Below are 22,577 nucleotides of genomic sequence, written 5' to 3'. Positions count from 1 at the left end.
TCCTCTATTTCTTTGCATTGATCACTGCAAAAGGCTTTCTTATCTCTCCTTGCTATTCTTCAGAACTCTGCATTCAAATATATTCACAGAACTATATTCATCTATAATTCACACCATCTTACTCTTTGAATTAATCCATGAGGAATAAGATGTATGTCCGAGAAAATTACATTCATGGAAATGGCAGAACGGGAGAGTCATTTGTCTTTTGACTTGATCTTACCTATTCTGGAGAACTGAATAAAAGTTTATAAGCAGCATCAAATCTCTAAGTTTTTTTTTTTTAATCGATAGAATGGAATACCTAACCTGAACAAAGTAATTCTGAATAATTTTCCAGATTCATGTATACATACACTCTCTCTCTCTCTCTCTCTCTCTCTCACACACACACACACACACACACACATATATATATATATCTGGGAAACTATATATTTATACATAGTGTGTGTGTGGTATATATATATATATACCACATACTCAGTTGTTCAGTTATGTCTGACCCTTTGAGACCCCATGGACTGTATTCTGCCAGGCTCCTCTGTCCATGGAATTCTCCTAGCAAGAACACTTGAGTGGGTTGCAATTTCCTCCTCCAGGGGATTTTCCCTACCCAGGGATCGAAACGCACGGCTCCTGCATTACAGGCAGATTCTTTTCCATCTAAGCCACCAGGGAAGCCCATACACACACACACACACACACACACACACACACACACACACATATACACACATATGAGTGTGTATATAAAAACACTATATATACACTTTCCCAGGTGTATATGTATGTACATATATCTATATATATCCCCATATATGTATCCCCAACTATCCAAGGAAATGCCTTCTGAAGGAGTAGACTGTTCTCATCACAGAGCCCTACATTAGTAGGGAAAGAGCACATCAGATGGTAGAGTACTTTCTTCATTGTCTCACAGAGAACCACTGGTGTGAACATATGATAACATAGAGAGACTAAAATTGTTTTCAGTTTACTAGGAGTGAAAAATATCTTTGTTCTTCCAATTTTCATGGGCTTAAATCTAACTATGAATTCCATGATAGCTTATTTTAAATATTATTTGTTATCTTAATTATTCTTATCTATTGTATTATCTAAATTATTATCTATGCTATCACCTTAATTATCTTAATACTTATTCACCTCTAGTAAATAGTAAGCACATTGTACAATAACTCATTTAACCCATATCAATTTTATATTATGCCCACTTTACAGATGAGAAAACTGAAGCACAGAAGAAACTGTGGCATTTCACTCAGAGTATCCCTCTAGGACTGAAGAACTCAGCCTTAAGCTGCTGTTGGCCACTGAGACTCTTGGTTGTGTACCTCTTTGAGGAACTGAGGAGTTGTCAAAAGGCTTTGTAGCCAAGGTTGCACTCTCTCCCCACATTTAATGGTTGGTCATTAGTCAGATTCACAAAGGAAAGGTGCAGTCCAGATGGTTTAACTCAGGATATCCTGCTCCAGCTGCAGAATTTCCCACTCATCATCTGAGGCTTCTGCAATACCTCCATCAACAATTCAACTCTACCCTAGTCCTGGTTCAGCTAACTCCATTCCCTCACAGGCGTTATTCTCAGGAGCATGCTACAGTAAACATCCTATAGCAAATCTCCCTCTCAGAATGTTTCCCACATAATCCAAACTATGAAAGCTTCTTGTCCAAGATCACACAGCCAGTAAGTAGCAAGACTAAGAAGTTCAACTCTAGAATGCGTGTTCTCAGCCACTATGCAAATAGGCTTCTTTAGATGTAACGTGTTTCATTTTACTTTTGCATCTCAGTTAAAAGTCTTGAGCCACACTTTCCACGTTGTTGCTCAGTCGCTCAGTCATGTCCAACTCTTTCTGACCCCATGGACCGCAGCATGTCAAGCTTCCCTATCCTTCGCCATCTCCCAGAGCTTGCTCAAACTCATGTCCATTGAGTCGGTGATGCCATCCAACCATCTCATTCTCTATCATCCCCTTCTCCTGCCTTCAATCTTTCCCAGCATCAGTCTTTTCCAGTGAGGCAGCTCTTCGCATCAGGTGGCCAGAGTATTGGACCTTCAGCTTCAGGATCAGTCCTTCCAATGAATATTCAGGGTTGATTTCCTTTAGGATTGACTGGTTTGATCTCCTTGCTGTCCAAAGGACTCTTAAGAGTCTTCTCCAACACCCAAGTTGAAGGATCACTAGCATTCCTTTAAAGATGCTTCCCTGGTGGTTCAGTGGTAAAGAACCCACCTGCCAAGCAGGAAACATGGATTCCTTCCCTGGTGGGAGGATCCCCTGGAGGAGGAAATAGAAATCCACTCCAGTATTCTTTACTGTTTGTTTGCTTTCTCTCGCTTTTTTATTGGAGGATAATTACTTTACAATATTACATTGGCCTCTGCCATACGTCAACATGAATCAGCCATAGGTATAGCATTCTTTCCTGAGAAATCCCATGGACAGAGAAGCCTCGCTGACTACAGTCCACAGGGTTGCAAAAGAGTTGGACACAAATTAGTGATGATACAGCAACAACAATATTCCTCTAGATCTTCTAGGTCTATATCAACAAATATGATCCTGTTTAAGTAAGTTCAGTAAATACCATGCATTTTATCCCCTATTGGACAGTCTCCATGCAAGTTGATATTCCAATAGGAGTAGTAGGTTGTGAACAAAGAAATCTTTTTCCATGAAATTTGTAATGAGTCTTCCAACCAGAGCACCAATTTTAAGAAACATCTATTAGCACCAATCTGCTAGTGTCCTTCAGAACCAGTTTGGGAAACGTTGGCTTAAAGAAATCTTAACCATTCTTCCAAGAATACTCTGCTTACATTTTCAATATTTTGGAATATTTCTTTTCATTTATTTATTTGGCTGCATCGAGTCTTAGTTGTAACATGCAGGCTCAGGAGTTGAGGAATGAGGACTCAGTTGTCCGGTGGCATTTGGGACCTTAGCTTTCCAAACAGGAATCGAACCCACATCCCCTGCAATGGAAGGTGGATTCTCAACCACCGGATCACCAGGGAGGTCCCTGTTTCCCCTTTTTAATCTCTCTTTGCTCTCTCACCATTCCTGGGATGCCATCTTAGACTAGAGAGGGACTGCAGTTTTGCACAGAGAAGTACAAAATGTAGAAAGTACTTAGCTTTGTGTTACATGCCTAAATGTCACAAGACTATCCATAAAGTTATTAACAAATGTCTACCTTGGTTGCAAATGCATTATCCTCACATGAAATGGCCATTCAGTGGGGAAAATTTTAGACTTAGCCTCTAAACTCAGTTCCAAAATTCTAAGGATTTAAAAACCTATTGAACCTGACTAGGCATCTTTTTTATCTTCTGTAAAGAGAGAGAGCAGGGCTCGATTTATGGAAATGCACAGAGCCTTTCCAATGCCAACATTATAGGATTCTCTTAACTTTTGATATCATGTATAATGTATTGGTAAGGGGACAGGTTCTAGAAACCCACACACAAACACAAACATACGTGCACACACACATACACACATTCACACACAAACTTTGGTTCTATACCCGCTTCACTCATTATCTGTGTTCTATCTCCTTTTGCTCCTAAAATAATTTGTTGTTGTTGTTGAGTCACTGAGTTGTGTCCGACTCTTTATAACCTCGAAACTGCAGCATGTCAGGCTCCTCTGTCCTCCATCATCTTCTGCAGTTTGCTCAAATTCATGTCCTCATGATAAAGTCATATTAGGGGCTTATCACAGAGGGCTGTTATGAAGATGAAAATAGATAATGCATGTACAGTGTTTAGCGTTGTCAAACAATTGTTAAATGCTCAATTAATATTTGCCACTTTATCAATGATGTTGGCTGTGTTTTTCAGAGATGGTTGCAGGAGTGATGGTTGAGAAACGAGGTGGCATATTATGTGTTTAAACTGTGCATTTTTCCTGGATTTCAACTGTGTTAGATGACTAAGACCAATTGGCCAGAGTAAGTTAGATCACATGAGCACATAATAGATTAACAAATGTGATTGTGTTTCTGTGATGCTGATGTTGAAGAATGATGCTCAAAGACATGATCAAACTGTTATGCCAGGCCCGAAGTGCCTTCCATAGCCAGAGTAACTTGAAGAAGGCTAAAGAAACCAAACAGGAATAATTACATTGTAGCTAAAAAAATGCTAAATGCAGACCATACAAGGACATAGTTTAAAGAAAAGAAATGATTCCAATACTAAAAGGACTTGGAAACATGGCTATCATAAATGAGATAATAGCCATAAATAATGAAGAAAAATAACTATTCTGCATTTCCACTCTGGACCACACAGGAACAAAGAGACATAAATTGCTTTCAGATAAAATTAGATTGGCTTCAAGGAAAAACACTGTAACAAAAGGAATTGGTCAGCACCAGCATGTTTTACTAAGGGGTGCTCTGTGACTCCTACTTAGAAATTCACAAATGACAGGATAAATACCCAACTATTTAGATGATGAAGGAGGAGATTATCTATGATCAGAGGGAAGGATGCCATGCAGTTCTTTGCAGTTCCCACGTTTTGACGATTATACAGCTTAGCATGCAAAGTGTAGCTGTTATCAACACAGGGCTGCTGACAAGGAAATTTCTCCAGGGATTCCTTGAGCCAAATTTTCCCTTCAAAGACCCAAGGTACAAGTCAGCTAAGGGCGGGTGTATGCAATAAGTGATAACAACACTCCCTAATTAGACACAATCTCCTAAATGAGGCATCCACAGAACAGTGAGACTGGTGCTAGTAAATTAGATTATTAAAATCCTGTTGCAATCACTCCCCTGACATGCCCCCTTCCTTAAGCTCCACACTCGGTTATTTTTTATTTATTGTAATTACTTTAGTAATAAGATTTGTTTTCTTATTATTATATATATTACTGTGCAGGGTAAGAAAAAAAAATAATAGCCAAAAAGAGTTATGTTTCTTATTTATCTCCTTGGCTGTTATTGGGCCAGGGGGAGGGGTAAGGAGCAGAGAGAAGCTGTAAATAGAAAAGAGTTTCCTACGCAGTGAAGATGTATAGGAACATATTTGCAAGAAGGAAGCGGGGCAATAAGGGAATAAGACTAATAACTCAAAAGGGCTTGGTGGCTCAGGGAGATAAATAACCTTTCCCAAGAAAAAGACAACCTGGAAGCCAGGGTAGGGAGGGTGGAGCCACATTACCAAGGTTTATGTGCTGTCTCTCTCTCTTTTTTTTTTTTAACTTTACAATACTGTATTGGTTTTGCCATACATTGACATGAATCCGCCACGGGTGTACATGAGTTCCCAATCCTGAACCCCACTCTCACCACCCTCCCCATATCATCTCTCTGGGTCATCCCAGTGCACCAGCCCCAAGCATCCTGTATCCTGTATAGAACCTAGACTGGTGATTCGTTTCTTACATGATAGTATACATGTTTCAATGCCATTCTCCCAAATCATCCCACCCTCTCCCTCTCCCACAGAGTCCAAAATGATAACCCTGTATGCGAGACAGCAAAACAGACACAGATGTATGTGCTGTCTTTGACTTTCCTGTTACCGCCAGCCAGGCAGCAGGACCCAGAATTTGAAAGAAAAAGGCTCCCAGCAGCTGCCCAATGCCAGGCTTAGAGGTGCATTTCCTTCTGGTTCCTCATGGGGCGCACTTTCACAGGAATCCAGACTTCTGTGGGTGCTGGGCAATGAGGCTGGCTCAGACGCTGAGACTGACTACAGCAAGGAGGCAGTCCCTAGGCTGGGGGAGACAGATTCCACCATAGACACAGCTCATTACAGATACCCTGAAACACTCTTGGAGATGCCCTGATGGAGGTTGAGGCTGAAAAGGCTGTGTTCTAAAACACAAGAGGCCAGATTTTCATCCATTCAAACAGAACAACTAAATTTATTTAAAATGGAAGCAGTGACAGATTTTTTCCCCCCTTGGGCTCCAAAAATCACTGCAGATGGTGCCTATAGCCATGAAATTAAAAGATGCTTGCTCCTTGGAAGGAAAGCTATAAAAAACCTAGACAGTGTTAAAAAGCAGAGACATTACTTTGCCAACAAAGGTCGTTATAGTCAAAGCTATGGTTTTTGCAGCTACCATGTACAGATGTGAGAGTTGGACCATAAAGAAAGCTGACCACCGAAGAACTGATGATTTTGAATTGTGGTGCTAGAAAAGACTCTTAACAGTCCCTTGGACTGCAAACCAGTCAATCCTAAAGGAAATCAACCCTGAATATTCATTGGAAGCACTGATGCTGAAGCTGAAGCTCCGATACTTTGGCCACCTGATGTGAAGAGCTGACTCATTGGGAAAAACTGAGGGCAAAAGGAGAAGGAGGAGGCAGAGGTGAGATGGTGAAATAGCCTCACTGACTCAGTGGACATGAATTTGAGCGAGCTCCAGGAGACAATGAAAGCCAGGAGACCCTTGTATGCTGCAGTCCATGGGGTCGAAAAGAGTCAGACATGACTTAGCAACTGAACAACAACAACTGATATTTATTCGGAAAGTAAGCATGAAAAGAAAAGAGGCATTAACTGAATTCTTCCACTTCCAAGCCTCCCTACTGCTGTATACTTTATACAGTTTATTGAGTTCTCAACCCAATCCATAATTTTAAATCATATCATAAGTCAATCAAAGCTCTTACTAAAGAGGTTGTTGTCCTTGTGATTGTTATTTTAAAATTAGAGTGGATGTAAGATTGACAAATTATATGCATATACATGTAATTATATATATATGTAAATACACCATGTATAGACATATATATCAAATATATATATTAAAGGAGACTTTCTCACCTTTGACCTTATCTCAACCTCTGAAGAATATCTGTCTCATCTATTCTTGCCACACTTTATCCTAATATCTTTGAAACACTAGAAAATGGAACCAGGAAAGAGCCTGCTTGGCTTGGTGACTGAGAAGAACTTTGCACGTCCCACAGTTATAGTTCAGGCAACAGAAAACAACTGGAAACCATCAGGATGCAGATGGCAGAGTAGGAAGCTCCTGAGTTTACATCCTCTCACAGATACACCTGAACTACCACTACATATGAGCAATTGTGTCAGAATGACCTGAGGACTGCTGCTGCTACTGCTGCTAAGTCGCTGCAGTCATGTCCGACTCTGTGCGACCCCATAGACAGCAGCCCACCAGGCTCCCCCGTCCCTGGGATTCTCCAGGCAAGCACACTGGAGTGGGTTGCCATTTCCTCCTCCAATGCATGAAAATGAAAAGTGAAAGTGACGTCGCTCAGTCGTGTCTGATTCTTAGCGACCCCATGGACTACAGCCTACCAGGCTCCTCTGTTCATGGGATTTTCCAGGCAAGAGTACTGGAGTGGGGTGCCATTGCCTTCTCCGGACCTGAAGACTAGCATATAGATTTTCTGGTTTTTTTTTTTTAAGTTTTTATTTTTCTTTTCTTTATTTTTTAATATAAATTTATTTATTTTAATTGGAGATTAATTACTTTACAATATTGCATTGGTTTTGCCATACATCAACATAAATCCGCCACAGGTATACACATGTTCCCCATCCTGAACCCCCCTCCCTCCTCCCATCCCATACCATCCCTCTGGGTCATCCCAGTAGCATACAGATTTTCTACAACTAAGAGCATAAAGAAAAGACCACATCAAGACAGGTAGGAGTAGCAGAGATGCTGCCAATCACAGAGCTCACCCCACAATGGGGTAACTGACAACCGGGGGCAGGAGGCAGGTATCACAACTATGGAGATGCCCCCTGAGAAGCGAACAGTCTGAGTCCAGTGTTGTGTTTTCCAGCCTATGGGACCTGCACCAGGAAGAAAACACTATGAGCCCCCAAAGTGTTTGCTTTTGCAAACCAGATTGGCTTACATTTAGGAGCGCCAGAGGATTCTGGCTAACCAAGACCCACTCTTGAAGAGCTTGTAAAAACGCACCCACTGAGTTCCAATGCAAAGGCAGAGCTTGGAAAGTGTTTGCATCATACAAGGAGATTTTACAATTTTATGTTCAAAGAGGTTAAGAAGTTGATGCTCAAAGGAGTTAAGTAACCAACCTAAGATCACAGCACCGGTGAGACGTGGAAAGGCTGTTGAGCTCTCATCAATCTGACCCTAGAGTTCTGGTGCTGTGTGCTGTGCTTAGTCACTCAGTCGTGTCCGACTCTTGGCCACCCCACGACTGTAGCCCACCAGGCTCCTCTGTCCATGGAATTCTCCAGGCAAGAAAACTGGAGTGGGTTGTCATTCCCTTCCCCAGGGGACCTTCCTGACCCAGGGATTGAACCTGGGTCTCCTCCATTGCAGGCAGACTCTTTACCATGAAGCCATCAGGGAGTTCTGGCTTATAACTTTATAGTGTGTACTAAACAGGCTAGGATCTAGTGGGAATTTCTCTGGGGAAATAAGTGCTGGTGGACACCATTTATTTTACTCTCCTTTCCCTGGCTTCTAGTTGGCCTAGCGCTAGTGGGCACTATGTCTGTCCCTCTCCATCAAACTAGCTAACACCATGCATCCCACCCTAGCATTCCCCTGAGGACCCTCCACACCTGATCCACCCACTCAAGAAGCCCCTCCAAAGTGACTCCCACTCTGGGGGGCCAGACCTGTTCACCAGCACACTTGCAGTAATCTCAGCTGGGCCTTAGAAACAGCCTTGCCAAGGAGCAGCCCTACCCAGCAGGGCACCTGCAACAGTCACAGCCGGGCCTCGCAGTCAGCTGGACTAGGGACCTGCCCCCACCAGTTTGCTCACAGTCCAACCATAAGAGGAGGACCTTTGCCACCCACAGAGGAGCACCTGTGTGGTGATCACATCTACATAAGTCACTCTTTCAAGGCCCAGAGATGTAGCTGACATACCTAATCTGTAGAAACATACACAGGGAGGTAGGGAAAGTGAAGAGACAAAGGAATACCTTCCAAATGAAATAATAAGACAAAATCTCAGGACCTGGGAGAATAATAGATGAACTCAATAAGAACTTCAGCAAAGAGTAAGAAATTGTAAGTATAAGAAAGAATGAATCATAACTAAAGAGAGGGAGAGAAAGAGGAAGTTGAGGAGTTTGGCGAAACAGGGAAAGGGAATTAGGTACAAATTTGTAGTTATTTTATAAAATAAATCACAGCTTAGGGAATGTGAAACTTAGGGAATAAAATCAATAACATTGTAATAACTTCATATATTGACCTCTCATGGTGATAAATGAGTAATGTATATAAATGTCAAATCACTGTGTGTGACCTAGTAGTATCATATGTCAACTATACCTCAGTAAAAATCCAAATTAAAACATATCCCTTCCTCTAGTTAAAAAAGAAAGAACACCATCCAAGGAACCCCTCCATCATAATTCCGTTCAGTGCTTAACAGTTTCAAAGTGCTGTGGTATTTGACCATGATGATACCTAGGGAAGGTGTCTTCATACACTGAAGAAACAGGGATGGAGAGCTTAAGTAACTTGTTCAAAGCCACATCGATGGAAAGAATACAACTCTGACCTAAATCAGTCTTTGGATCACATGATGGAAAGTTTCTTTACTACACCTCCATCACAGTCATCCCAGATGGGAACAAAAAAGAGCGATCCAGGAAGAAGGCAGGAAAAGTTCAAACAGCTTCCTTTGAGAAAAGCAGTGAGGTCTTACTACAGTTCTCATAACAAGGAGACACAGGCCTACGTCCTCCCTCATAAAAGCAGAGCCTCCCCGAGGGTAAACGGCAAAAGAAGTAACACCCTCAGTATTGGCAGAGCTGTCAGAGCTGTGCTTCCTATTTTCCAGTGATGGAAATTGATGGATGTTAGGAAGCCACATGGCATACATCATTAAAAACATGGTGGACGTGATGGGAATTGAGAAATAACACATCCAAATTATACTCAAGGGTTTGCTTTATAAAGACTGCTCAGTATGCTGAAAGAAGGTGTTGAGAGTGGTAATCCTATAAAGAGAGCTGTCTAAAGGGGAAATCTAGAAAGAAGAACAACTGATCAACCACCTCCCTCCTTGCCTGCATCCCTGCTCCTCCTATAGGGGGAAGAACAGAGAAAAACTGGAGTGCAGACAGATAACAAAAGTTGCCCAGCAAACGAGGGAGAAAAGCATTTAACAAAACAAGCCCATTTCCCCAAGAGCCTCAGCTCCAGTGTGATCAATGATTCTGCAACACTGAATCATTTTTAATTTAATGCTTCTGGGAAGAGAGGGGGGAACCCATCAACCACAGGCACAGTTGGCAAGAGCTGAGTATTAGCATTTGGCAGCATTTATTATCGCTGTTTATGATGGCATAAATTAGGTTTATGCTGATATAATTAATAATCCTAAATTTAGGAATAATAAATAGTAATGTTTATTCGGCACTGCAATATCTAAGGAAGGCAAATGGAATAGTCAAACTGCTGACCCCCCTCTCGGTGTGCAGGCTGTAGTAGGAAGGGGTGGGAGCAAGGAAGCCCTTGGGAGCACCCTCCCAGAACTATCCACCCAGAACTATGCATCATTTAACACTATGCAAATGACTTAGCAGCAGGACTTTCACAGTTCCCAGAGCAAATAATTTTCATTTTGATCTCTAAGAACAAGTTCATCAACAAGACTGTATCAGATCTCTCTCTAGAAGCAGTTCAGTTCAGTTGCTTAGTCATGTCGAACTTTGCAACCCCATGAACTGCACCACACCAGGCTTTCCTGTCCCTCACCAGCTCCTGAAGCTTGCTCAAGCTTATGTCGGTGATGCCATCCAACCATCTCATCCTCTGTCGTCCCCTTCTTGTCCTGCCTTCAATCTTTCCCAGCATCAGGGTCTTTTCCAAAGAGTCAGTTCTTCGCATTAGGATGCGGAAGTATTGGAACTTCAGCTTTAACATTAGTCCTTCCAATGAATATTCAGGAATGATTTCCTTTAGGATTGACTGGTTTGATCCCCCTGCTGTCCAAGGGACTCTCAAGCGCCTTCTCCAATACCACAGTTAAAAAGCATCCAGAACCACAGCCCTCAAATGTTCCCTTAACTCACACTGTTCCTAAGAGCTATGCACAGAGGTTCAGATAGTGCCACCAAATGCCACGTTCTTCATGGATCTCTTTACCTCCTTTTGTCTCTTGGAAGGAACATCACGGATGTCCGGCAAAATCTCTGTAGACCATGATTTGAGACTTACTGGCAGACATTTGCAAGTTAAGTATTTAAGATAGAAAACAGTTATGCTTTGCAACTTTTAAAATAATCTCAAATGCGTTTTTGTCTTTCATTTTGTAGTTATTTGATGCAGGTGCAGAAAAGGCACGTGAACTTGGAGGGGGAAGGGGCTGGGATGATTTGGGAGAATGGAATTGACATATATACCCTCCCCTGTGTAAAACAGATAACCAGTGGGAACCTGCTGTGTAACACAGGGAGCCCAGCGCCAAGCTCTGTGATGACCCAGAGGGGTGAGATGCAGGAGCTGGGAGGGAGGTCCCAGAGGGAGGGGATATACGTATACATACAGTTGACTGACTTCATTATACAACAGAAATTAACACAACATTGTAGAGCAACTATTCTCCGATGTTTAAAAAAATTTTTGAAACTTTACCTTTTAATTTAAAAAAGAGTCTGTGAGATTAACATATTCCTGTAAGTGTTCCCTTTCTGTGCCTAGGAGAACATCTCAGCATTCAAACTGGACTGAGACTTCCATTGTTTCTTTATGGGTAAATGGAGAAAACTATAGTTCCTCCATCCAAATAATCCCTTATGGATCAAAATAACATCCCCCCCCCATTATCTATATAAAGAAAGTAAAGCAAAGAGAAAGAGGTTAAATACATTTTGCCCACCTCTTCTCAGAGCTCCTAACACAGAGACCAGCAAACAAAGCAGAAACAGCGTCAGACTGCTATTTCCATCCAAAGAACCAACCCTTCACTCCGTGTCCAAAGAAATTAAAATTTTCTTAAAAACAAATATCCATCCACTGATGACTCTGGTCCAGAGACTACAAAAGAGCAAAACAATCCGAATTTTCAGAGTCCCTGATTGCAAGTTTAAGAACCTTTTTTGGCTCCCAGGCAGAGCAATTGCATTCTACAGTAAAGGAAAGGTGACTGGCGTGGCTAAGCTCTAACTAAGAAATATGACCTTTGGCCAGCAAATATTTCCCAGGGAGATTCCGTAGCAGGGGTGGTGGATTTCCTGGGCCTCACTGAAAGGAGAATTTGGAGCTGAAACTTTGGAACGAGAGTTCAACGTGGAGTATCATTCTCCTGTCATGTCACGGCATGGCATGGTATTAACGACCGTCACCACTATCTCTCCAGACATTTACTCGATCATTCACCTTCCCAAAGGCCACAGAGAATGTAGATCTTTCTTCTGTTAGGCTCTTCGGCTTGCAATCATTTTGGCCTTTGGACAGGATGACAGAGTGCCTCGCTGAGAGAGAGAAAGAGATGCAGGTAGAGGCTGACCGTCTACAGACAGTAAGCCTCTGCCTTTGCTGGTCTCCCCTGCATCCTCCTGCTTCTCCTTCTCCCCTCTGCAAGGGAGTGTCATCTGCCATCCTTGCTTTTCAGGGCATAGGGCAGAACTCACAAGGGCACAAATCTTCCCAGCGTGGAAGATGCTGATTAAACCTTAGCCTGCTGGAGACTGTCCAGACATAAAACCAGGCTCCCGGATGTGTCATTCTCTCAAAACAGTGACTGGGGACTGAAAGGATGAGCAGGGCATAGAGAAGGTTAAGTGTCATACCCGCAGGTTCAACCAAAATCATACCCCAAATGGGTAGGTCACGAATCTAATCTTCTGATTTTCTTGGTGTTGTTCAGTCACTAAGTCATGTCCAACTTTTCAAGATCCCGTGGACTGCTGAAAGCCTGGCTTCCCTCTCCTTCGCTATCTCCCAGAGCTTGCTCAAACTCATGTCCACTGAGTCGATGAGGTCATCTAATCATCTCATCCTCTGTCGCCCCATTCTCTTGTCTTCAATCTTTCCCAGCATCAGCGTCTTTTCCAATGAGCTGGTTCTCATATCAGGCGGCAAAAGTATTGGAGTTTCAGCTTCAGCATCAGTCCTTCCTATGAATATTCAGGGTTGATTCCCTTGAGGACTGACTGGTTTGACATCCTTGCAGTCCAAGGGACTCTTGAGAGTCTTCTCCAGCACCACAATTCAAAAGCATAAATTCTTCAGTTCTCAGCCTTCTCTATGGCCTAACTCTAACATCTGTACAAGATTGAACAAAAAACTATAGCCAACCTGTAGCAAGACACTGTGAGTGTTACATCAATACTTGTGTACTAACATTTAACTGAAGATGTATTAGAAAGTTCATTTCTGACAGAGCTGGCTCAAAGCTCTCTAAAGCAAGGGTCCTCGACCTCCAGAATCTAATGCCTGATGCTCTGAGGTGGAGCTGATATAAGAGTAACAGAAATAAAGTGCACAGTAAACGTAATGCACTTGAATCATCCTGAAACCATCCTCATGCAGTCTGTGGAAAAACTGTGTTTCATGAAAAGGGTCCCTGGTGTCAAAAAGCTTGTGGACCACCGCTTTAGAGCTCTTACTCTGGTCTGAAGATGAACTATCTGGAGGGCCATATGTTAAAACACTTTAGAAAGGTCAGGTGCACCCTGAGTTAGACTTAACAGGTATGTATTAGGCGCTTACACCTCCCAAGTTCTATGCTGACAGCATTCAAAAGAAGAGTCACCCTATGACGGTATGGAAGCTTTGACATAAGTGGGACTGCAGAGCCAAGTGGAAAGAACGGGAGGTTTGCAACCTGACAAACCTGGGTTTACTTCCTGACTGAAACATCAGCCGTGTGGCTGACCTTGCATATGTCACCTGATTTTTGCATCAGACTTTTTTTTTTTTCATCTGCAAAATGGGATAAGATATTTACTTTTCCATAAGTATAAAAAATTAAATTTAAAATCATATTTTTATCTTATAAAATTGACAAAGAATAAAAAGAATGATAATGTTCAGTGTTAAAAAGGTATGGAGACCAGGCCCTTTCATCCATCAGTGGTAGGAATACACGTCTGCATATCTTCTATAGAGAGAAATCTGGTAACAATATGCATTAAATATAAAATACGCAGAACATTTGACTAAAAATATGACTTTTAAGAATTTATCTCAAGGAAACAACCTGAGAAATTTGTCAAGAGACTGACAAGACTCTTCACCTGTCTGTTGTTTATAAGGAGACCTGTTTGTATTAATTATGGCCCAACAATACAGTAAAATCGCTGTTTTAAAAACTAATAACAACATTTGTATTCTTTGCCATTAGGAAGATGCTGTTTGTTTTTAAACTCTACTACAAAATACATTATCTTGTAAAAGTTAGAATGAGTTTGGATATAGAAATACATGTAAAGAAATAACTGATATACCCGAAGCTGTAGATTTATGAACAAACACTAATGCATCTTCTTCATCTTCCTAATAGTGTTTCTCTCTGAGCAGCCTGATTCAGGGAGGGACTCCATGTTACAAAATTCCACAGGCACAATGTAATTATCACAGATGATAATGTGAGCAGTACCCCTTGGAGTAATGCAATGTGTTAGCCTGAAATTTGGGTGCTTTTTAATTTCTTCCTTAAGGTTTTTCTCCACAATGGGACTTTCTACAATAATGATGCTTCATTTTCCCCCCATTAGATACAATAAAACCACTTTATTTTTTGAAAACAGAGAAGTCACATATAAACAGTAATAAGCCCAATGCAATTGCATAATGGGCACTCTGTAGATGGATGCTTTGTGCTTGCTTTTCGCCAGTTGTCTCTGAGCTCTCAGCCCATAATTCTTTCTTCTTCTCTGTCACACTGCAGCTAAAACTGAAGATTGCAATGCTCAGACTACCTTGCCAGTTGACTTCCTGCTAGGTTCCGCAATGAGAGGCACTAGAGAGTGATAAGAAGGCAGGAGGAGGAAGTAAAGGGTACCCTCTATGTTTCCCAGTTCCACTTAGTGAGGCTAGAGCAGCAGCAGGTGATTGGCTCAACCCCTGCATCTTAAGATGCACACCAATAACATCACTGCATCCTCTCATGGGTGCCAGAAACAGGTGGGATGTGTCCCCTTGCTATTTGGATATTACTCTCTTTCACCCTTTTACCTGTGACCTTTAGTCTACTGAAGCCCATGACAAGTCACATTTCCTTCTCAGAGTTCCAAACACCAGTGTTTTGGAGCCTTTCAACCCCTGGGTTTCAGTAACTCCACAGCTTCCCTTTGCTTCCCCAGGCTTGTAGGCAGTGCCTACCTCTGCAAATATTAATCACCTGGTTTCTTCTGCATTCCTCTTTTGAACTTTCAGATTTCTTATCACTGTGTGAATTAAATCCCATCTTCTTCAACACCTATTATCTTGATTGTATCATGTATCCTTTCATAATTAAACAACAATAAAGCTATTTTATTTTTAAATGTCTCAGTTATACTGAGTATGATTTTAAAAACATACTCGCCATTGTACTTATTATTCCCTGTCTCCTCAAGAATTTCTCTAAGTATGACTGCCACTGCTCTTCTTCACCAATCTGAGGCATAGATACTCTCTTTCAATCTCAATAACACAGCTGAAACAAGATGGAAAGGCTTATTAGCACTTTACTAAGAATAAATGAGAAGAGCTGACTCTTTGGAAAAGACCTTGATGCTGGGAAAGATTGAGGGAAAGAGAAGAAGGGGGTGACAGAGGATGAGATGGTCGGATGGCATCAGTGACTCAGTGGACATGAGTTTGAGCAAATTCATGGAGATAATGAAGGACAGGGAAGCCAGCGTGCTGCGGTTCCTGGGTTTGCAAAGAGTAGGATACAACTTAGTGACTCAGTAACAATAATAAGAATAAAGGATATAACAGATGATAACTACTCACAAAAAATTTAAAATTGATCATTGGTGATAGCTGTTCTCATTCTTAGGCAGCAAGTTGAGCAATCGCTTCTTCAGACCTCCTTGACATCCTAGGTGCCATCATTCTAAAATGACCCTCAATGATGTAAGGGGGACCAGAGTTTCTCCAATTTCAAGATCATCAGAATTATCTCTTCCCCCTAAAAGGTCCATTTATCAGACATCTTTTCCTGTTCCAGGATTTACTCCTTTCTGGGAAGATTGATACTGGGAATAGCCAATTCATTCAATGACTACACTGCTCTCTACCCACAAGGAAGTCTTCATGACCAGCAGCAAGTGTATCGTGGCATGAAAAGTAAGAATGCTCACTTCCATGATCTAAAGATCCGGCAGCACAAACCTCTGAGTTACTTGTAGGATTTTGTGTAAGTGAGGAGGCAGCCCAGGAAACATCTGATGCTGAATTTCTCACGAGTCTGTTGGTCAGCAGCTCAGAGAGTATCTTCCATTCTTACTTGTGCAAATTTTTAAAAGATTATATACTCACTACAGTTCTTTTTTTCAAATGTAACTGATCTGTGAAATTTGAAAATCTGAGAATCAGTGCTATGTGTTTTTATCTTGAAGAGATTTGAAATACATTCAAAGAACTGAGGTCATGTAAAAGGGAAGCTGGTAGCATATCAAAAAAAGGAATGAAGAGGCCTAGCCAAGACCAAAGGTGCAGTGAGCCCAAAGGGGATCACCATCATCGCTTTGTGATCCTGAATTGTCACCTGAATAAAAATGTACTAGAGAGGACAGTGGAAGAGGAGCCCAGTGACCAAAATGATTCAAAGTCAGACGAGTGCTGTTTACAGCCAGAAAGTTGGTGGCAATAGGAAGGATGTCTTCTACAATGGAAAAAGCTGGCAGGATATGGTAGAGTGTCCAGGCTTAAGCCAAGCTGGGAATTCAAATTCTATGAAGGGAAACCAAGGGTAAACTGATTCATTTATCATGGATCAATACTGTGGAAAGCTGGGAAGGCTATGCCTTCTTTCATCCCAGTCACACTGGATGTGAAGATCAAGGTCAACAATTTGAGATCAACATGTACACACTGCTATATTTTAAATGGATAACCAACAAGGATCTACTGTCCAGCAGAGGGAACTCTGCTCAGTGTTATGTGGCAGCCTGGATCAGAGGGGAGAATGGATCCATGCACATGTATGGCTGAGTCCCTTTGCTATCCACTTGAAACTATGACAACATTGTTAATAGCTATATTCCAGTATAAAATATAAAGCCTAACAACAACAACAACAAAGACTAACTTTAGAAACCGTTTCTGCTGATGGGGCTGAGGCATTGCTTCCATCTCCAAGTGGTACCTCAGCTGGTAAAGAATCTGCCTGCAATACAAGAGACCCCCATTTCAATTCCTGGGTTAGGAAGATCCCCTGGAGAAGGGATAGGCTACCCACTCCAGCATTCTCAGGCTTCCCTGGTGGCTCAGATAGTAAAGAATCTGCCTGCAATACAGGAGACTCCCATTTCAATTCCTGGGTTAGGAAGATCCCCTGGAGAAGGGATAGGCTATCCACTCCAGCATTCTCAGGCTTCCCTGGTGGCTCAGATGGTAAAGAATCTGCCTGCAATGATGGAGACCCCAGTTCAATCCCCAGGTCAGGAAGCTCCCCTGGAGAAAAAAATGCCAACCCGCTCCAGTATTCTTGCCTGGAGAATCCCCATGGAGAGAGGAGCCTGGCAGGCTATAGTCCACGGGGTCGCAAACAGTCAGACATGACTGAGTGACTAAGTACACCATCTAAGTCTGGGAAGAGTTGATAGATTAAAATCAATATGGGCTCTGGAGGGAGACTGGGTCCAAACCCCAACCCTGTCACAAGCTAGCTATACAACCTGGGCGTGTGTGTGTGTGTGTGTGTGTGTGTGTTTGCCTGAGTGTTTTAATTATCTAGACAATTTTTAGTGCCATTTTTCAACTAGGCTATGTGATAACTTATTTTTATCTCTTTAGTCTCAATTACCTTATCATTTGATGGACAGAGACTAAATAATATACAAGAATCTGCTCAGCTAGAACATTTTAAGTTTCTTTTATTTTAATGCTTTTAAATCTCTGTACAGAATAGATGGTAGTTATAGTCCTGCCTCTGTAATATCAGCTACTTAAACTGAACTGAATAGACAGCTAATGGGAAGCTGCTGTGTAGCACAGGGAACTCAGCTCAGTGCTGTGTGATAACCTACATGGGTGGGCTGGTGGTGTGGGAGGGAGGCTTAAGAGGGAAGGGATATATGTATACTTACAGCTGATTCATTGTGCCATACAGCAGAAACTAATATTGTAAAGCAATTATACTCCAATTAAAAAATAAATAAACTGCTCTGAAGACTTCACCCCTGTATACGTATTTAAATTTGTTTTCATAAATGAAAATTATACAGAAGATCTATTGATACTCTGGTTGGGCCATAATTATTACTGGATAAGAAAATACATGTAAAAGAGCAAGATTCTTTCTTGACTTATAAAAGGTGCTAAATATTTTCTTAGATAAAGTCTGTGAGGGCTTTTAATGTAGTAAAATAAAGCCTTCCCAACTCACAAATAAAAGGCTATCCATACTAAGTTTAAATGGTCCTAGATAGTTAAAATCATCAACATTTTTATCTGATCTTTATAGTTTCATATGTTTCCTCTAGAGCAGAGAGCCCCAACCTTTTTGGCAGCAGGAACTGGTTTCATGGAAGACAATTTTTCCATGAACTGGCAGGAGGGGTGGCTTTGGGATGATTCAGGCAAAACATTCATTGTGCACATTATTGCTATCATTATTACATCAGCTCCACCGAAGATCATCAGGCGTTAGAATCCAGATATTGGGGACCCCTGTCCTAAAGTAGTCAGCTATTACTTACAGCATGACCTTTGTTCTTTTTTTAATATTGTGGTAGAGTTGGCTTTATAATATTGTATTAGTTTCTGCTGGATTCAAGATGGAAAAATGCCATTTTTACTGTTTTCTTTACTGTTATTTACTCATTTTCCACTACGGTCTTGGAAGAGGTAATCACGTTTGTAGACTTGTACATATACTAAGGACAAATATACTTCGATTCTACTGGTAACAAAATGTTGGCCTGTGTATTGATTCTATAAAAATTCTTTGTCACTACCATCCACCCAGCAACCAAAGTCCAAAAATTGAGACTCACATTAGATCTCTTCCTCTCCTTCACTTACTTACCATGATGACCTTTTAAGGTATCACCAGTCTTCCCCCTCTCCCGCTTTAATCAAGCCACCATTATCACCTCTGCTTTAACCCAGCCGGTCATCTCCTACCTCTACTGCATGTTGGAAAGAATTATAAGACTCAAGGGATCACTGTGTCAGGCCTCCCAGATTACTCAGAACTCAGCCCAGTTCAATAGAAATGACCAGGCCAACAAGATGGTAGGATGTTTCTTTTGGAAACCGTCTTTGTGGTTTGTTTTCCTGTTACAGACATATGTTGCTAAGATACCTTTGGCTTGGCAAGACCCTCTCTATTTCTGCTAGAAAATCCTGGCTTTGTCTCCCTGACCACTGCTATTAAAACCTCTCAGCCATCCTCAGAGTCTCCATTAGCATCAAGGAAACTACTCCACCTTTACACGGTTTTTCAAACTCCATTGGGGCCCATAATTTCTTGTAAAAGAAAAGCTTCATGTGGTAGATTAAGTGCCAAGTTCAAGTTCAAGCTCTTTAATCTTTAGGCAAATCTTGCCTCTTTGCTGTTCAGACCACACACAGGGAAGTTTTGTTAATGTTAAGAAGCCGATGAACAGGAATGTGTCCCAAGAAAACCAATGAAAGTCAGAACATCAGAAACAATATCACATAAGCAATGTTCAGGTGAACTGCATCAAACTTGGAGGGGATTTCAGCTGGGGAAGTTAAGACGTGTAAAATGAAGGTAATTATCTTATCCTTATTTTTACACATTTTAGGCAAAATGTGTAAAATTCATAAGATAAAAACAGAGAAAAACAAATCCACCGAATTATATACTATGGAATGTGTACATCCTTAAATGGAATGTCAATGAAGTATTCAAGTGGCTATTAGATAAACCATGGGCTTCCCTGGTGGCTCAGTGGTAAAGAATCCACCTACCAACACAGGAGATATGGGTACAATCCCTGGGTCAAGAAAATCTCCTGGAGAAGGAAACGGCAACCCACTCTAGTATTCTTGCCTAGAAAATCCCATGGACAGAGGAGCCTGGCAGGCTAAGTCCATGGGGTCGCAGAGTTGGACACGACTTAGGGACTCAACAAAAACTAGGTAAACCATATGTTAGGTATGTTCTGAGAAGGGTCCACGAGCTGAGGATTTTAAGCGTATTTATCACGTGATGTTATGATTCCATGGCAGCCTCAAGTCTTTTGGTAATGATGTGCAATGACCTGGGAATTTTCCTTTCAGTAAAATAAGGGTATGATTTCCAAATCCAACTCAGCCAAAACGGTTTGAGTGATCCAAAGTAACCTACAAAGTGCTTTGAGCTGCATGATGAAAGATGCTATATAAATAAAAAGGGTAAGTTAGTCATAATAAATAACGGTAATGATGATGAATGGTGGTGTCATAAAGAAGAAGCTGGCCTGCCATTAGGGAACCCAAAGCAACCAGCTGGAAATAAAGCATGTCCAGACCAGAAGGATATTCACTGATGAGACCACATTAACCTTTCAAACTAAGACCTGGATCAAGCCTCTGATTCAGAGGTGTGAGCATCTGAAATAGAAGAAACCATAGTATTTGTTCCAAAGCTTGAATATTACCTTAGGCTTTTAAGACCTTTACCCAGATGGGTCAACAGGGAGCTTCCTGTTTCAACAGAAGAGAAAACTAAGTAGGTCAGGCGAGAGCCAGAATTCCCAAGTAGAATTATGACTCTGAACCCGGTGCTCTTTTCACTCTCAGCCAGACTCCAGATAATTCAAGGGAACGCATAACTTCAGAAAAGAGCCAATTTGGATGAGAAAATGTTTGAAACGAGGTCATGTCCCTCAAGACGGCTTGCAGAGTTGTTTTCCATCCATTTAGGCTCAGTAAGCATGCTAATAAAATCCTTAGCCCCTCAAGCAGGGAGGAGTCATTCAATGAGACTCTAGAGCTGATTCCTAGAGCTCAGTGAACACATGGTAGGAGCCAGCTGAGTGCTGCTGGACCAGGAACGGACACTGTGCCTCAGGGCTTTGTCCCACTTGAGATCTAAGAAGCCTGATTGCTGCCAAAGGTCTGATTGATGGTGCCTGCTAAAGGACTTGTCCTCTCATGCCTCGCATGTGCCAACCAGTCACCGTATGCAAAGAGTGCCAGACTGTGCCAACCAGTCACCATATACAAAAAGTAAGGACCCTGTTCTTTGCCCACCAAAAAAATTCCATCAGAAAAAAAAAAATTGGGGAGCTACAAAACTAGGAAACTTGTTAAGTATGTGGTTGCTTTCTTTACTTACTTATCTACTTTCCTGTTGTTGTTTTTTTTCTTTTAATAGGCTTTAGCTTTCATTCGCTTGCATTTTAGCGTAATTTAACATATTTTATCCTTTGGGAATTATTCTGATCCTCTTTTACTATTTTACCATCTTTATATCTTTAACCTTTGTAACTTCTCAATATTCTTTTTTTATGCTTACCCTTTGAAACTAGTCTATTCTCAGCATTTCAACATTTGTTAATATTTAGGATTTTTTCCTGAAAGAAATTATTTTATATCTCTTAAAACATTTTCTTATTTAAGTCATTTTATCTCTGAAATTTGCTTTTTCATATTTTTTATAATTCTCATTTTATCTCTTTATTTTCACATTTTCAATATTGCTCTATTTTCTGTTTATAAAAGCGTGTGTTTGCCTCTCTAATATGGATATTTTAAATTACAACTTCTTTTGCATCTTTAGCTCTTGAAATTATGTTTCCTTTCAATATTTCTATTTATCTTGAATTCTGGTTTTTCCATAGGATATCACTGTCTAATCCTATAGTAAAAATAATCATTTGTTACCAAAGGAAGGAATGTTAAGTTTTTTCCCACAGCTTGAGGCAGGTATGTATGAATATTCACCCTGTCACCCCCATCCACTGGCTGTGAGATATTGAGAACCTACTCTGCTTTCTGGGCCTCAGCCCACAAACTCTAAAAATGCTGACTCTTTCTAACACTGGAATTCATCTTTCCCAATATACATCCTGAAATGCATGTAGGAGTGGGCCAGGAAAAGCACCACCCCAGTCTTCTCTCTTTCAGCCAACCATTTTTCAGTCATTTCATTTTTAGCCATCCTATGGCCATTCTTCAACCATTTCAGCCATTCCGTTTAAATAAAGTGACACCCTTATTATAGCTGTATCCAGAATTCAGTAAAAACACTGCTGCTGCTAAGTCACTTCAGTCATGTCCGACTCTGTGTGACCCCATAGATAGCAGCCCACCAGGCTCCTCCGTCCCTGGAATTCTCCAGGCAAGAACACTGGAGTGGGTTGCCATTTCCTTCTCAATGCATGAAAGTGAAAAGTGAAAGTGAAGTCGCTCAGTCATGTCCGACTCTTCGCGACCTCATGGACTGTAGCCCACCAGGCTCCTCCATCCATGGGATTTTCCAGGCAAGAG

General features: G+C 41.4%; 1 protein-coding gene across 17 annotated transcripts in view; it reads right to left on the bottom strand.

The window, feature by feature from the left end:
- Nucleotides 1-22,577, bottom strand: part of AGBL1 (AGBL carboxypeptidase 1) — a 1,135,995-nt gene that overhangs the window by 755,017 nt on the left and 358,401 nt on the right. The gene's annotated exons all lie outside the window — the stretch shown is intronic.

This window comes from Ovis aries, chromosome 18 (assembly GCF_016772045.2).
Source record: "Ovis aries strain OAR_USU_Benz2616 breed Rambouillet chromosome 18, ARS-UI_Ramb_v3.0, whole genome shotgun sequence".
NCBI lineage: Eukaryota > Metazoa > Chordata > Mammalia > Artiodactyla > Bovidae > Ovis > Ovis aries.
Note: the sequence above shows the minus strand (reverse complement) of the source record. Positions and strands in the feature narration are given on the sequence as shown.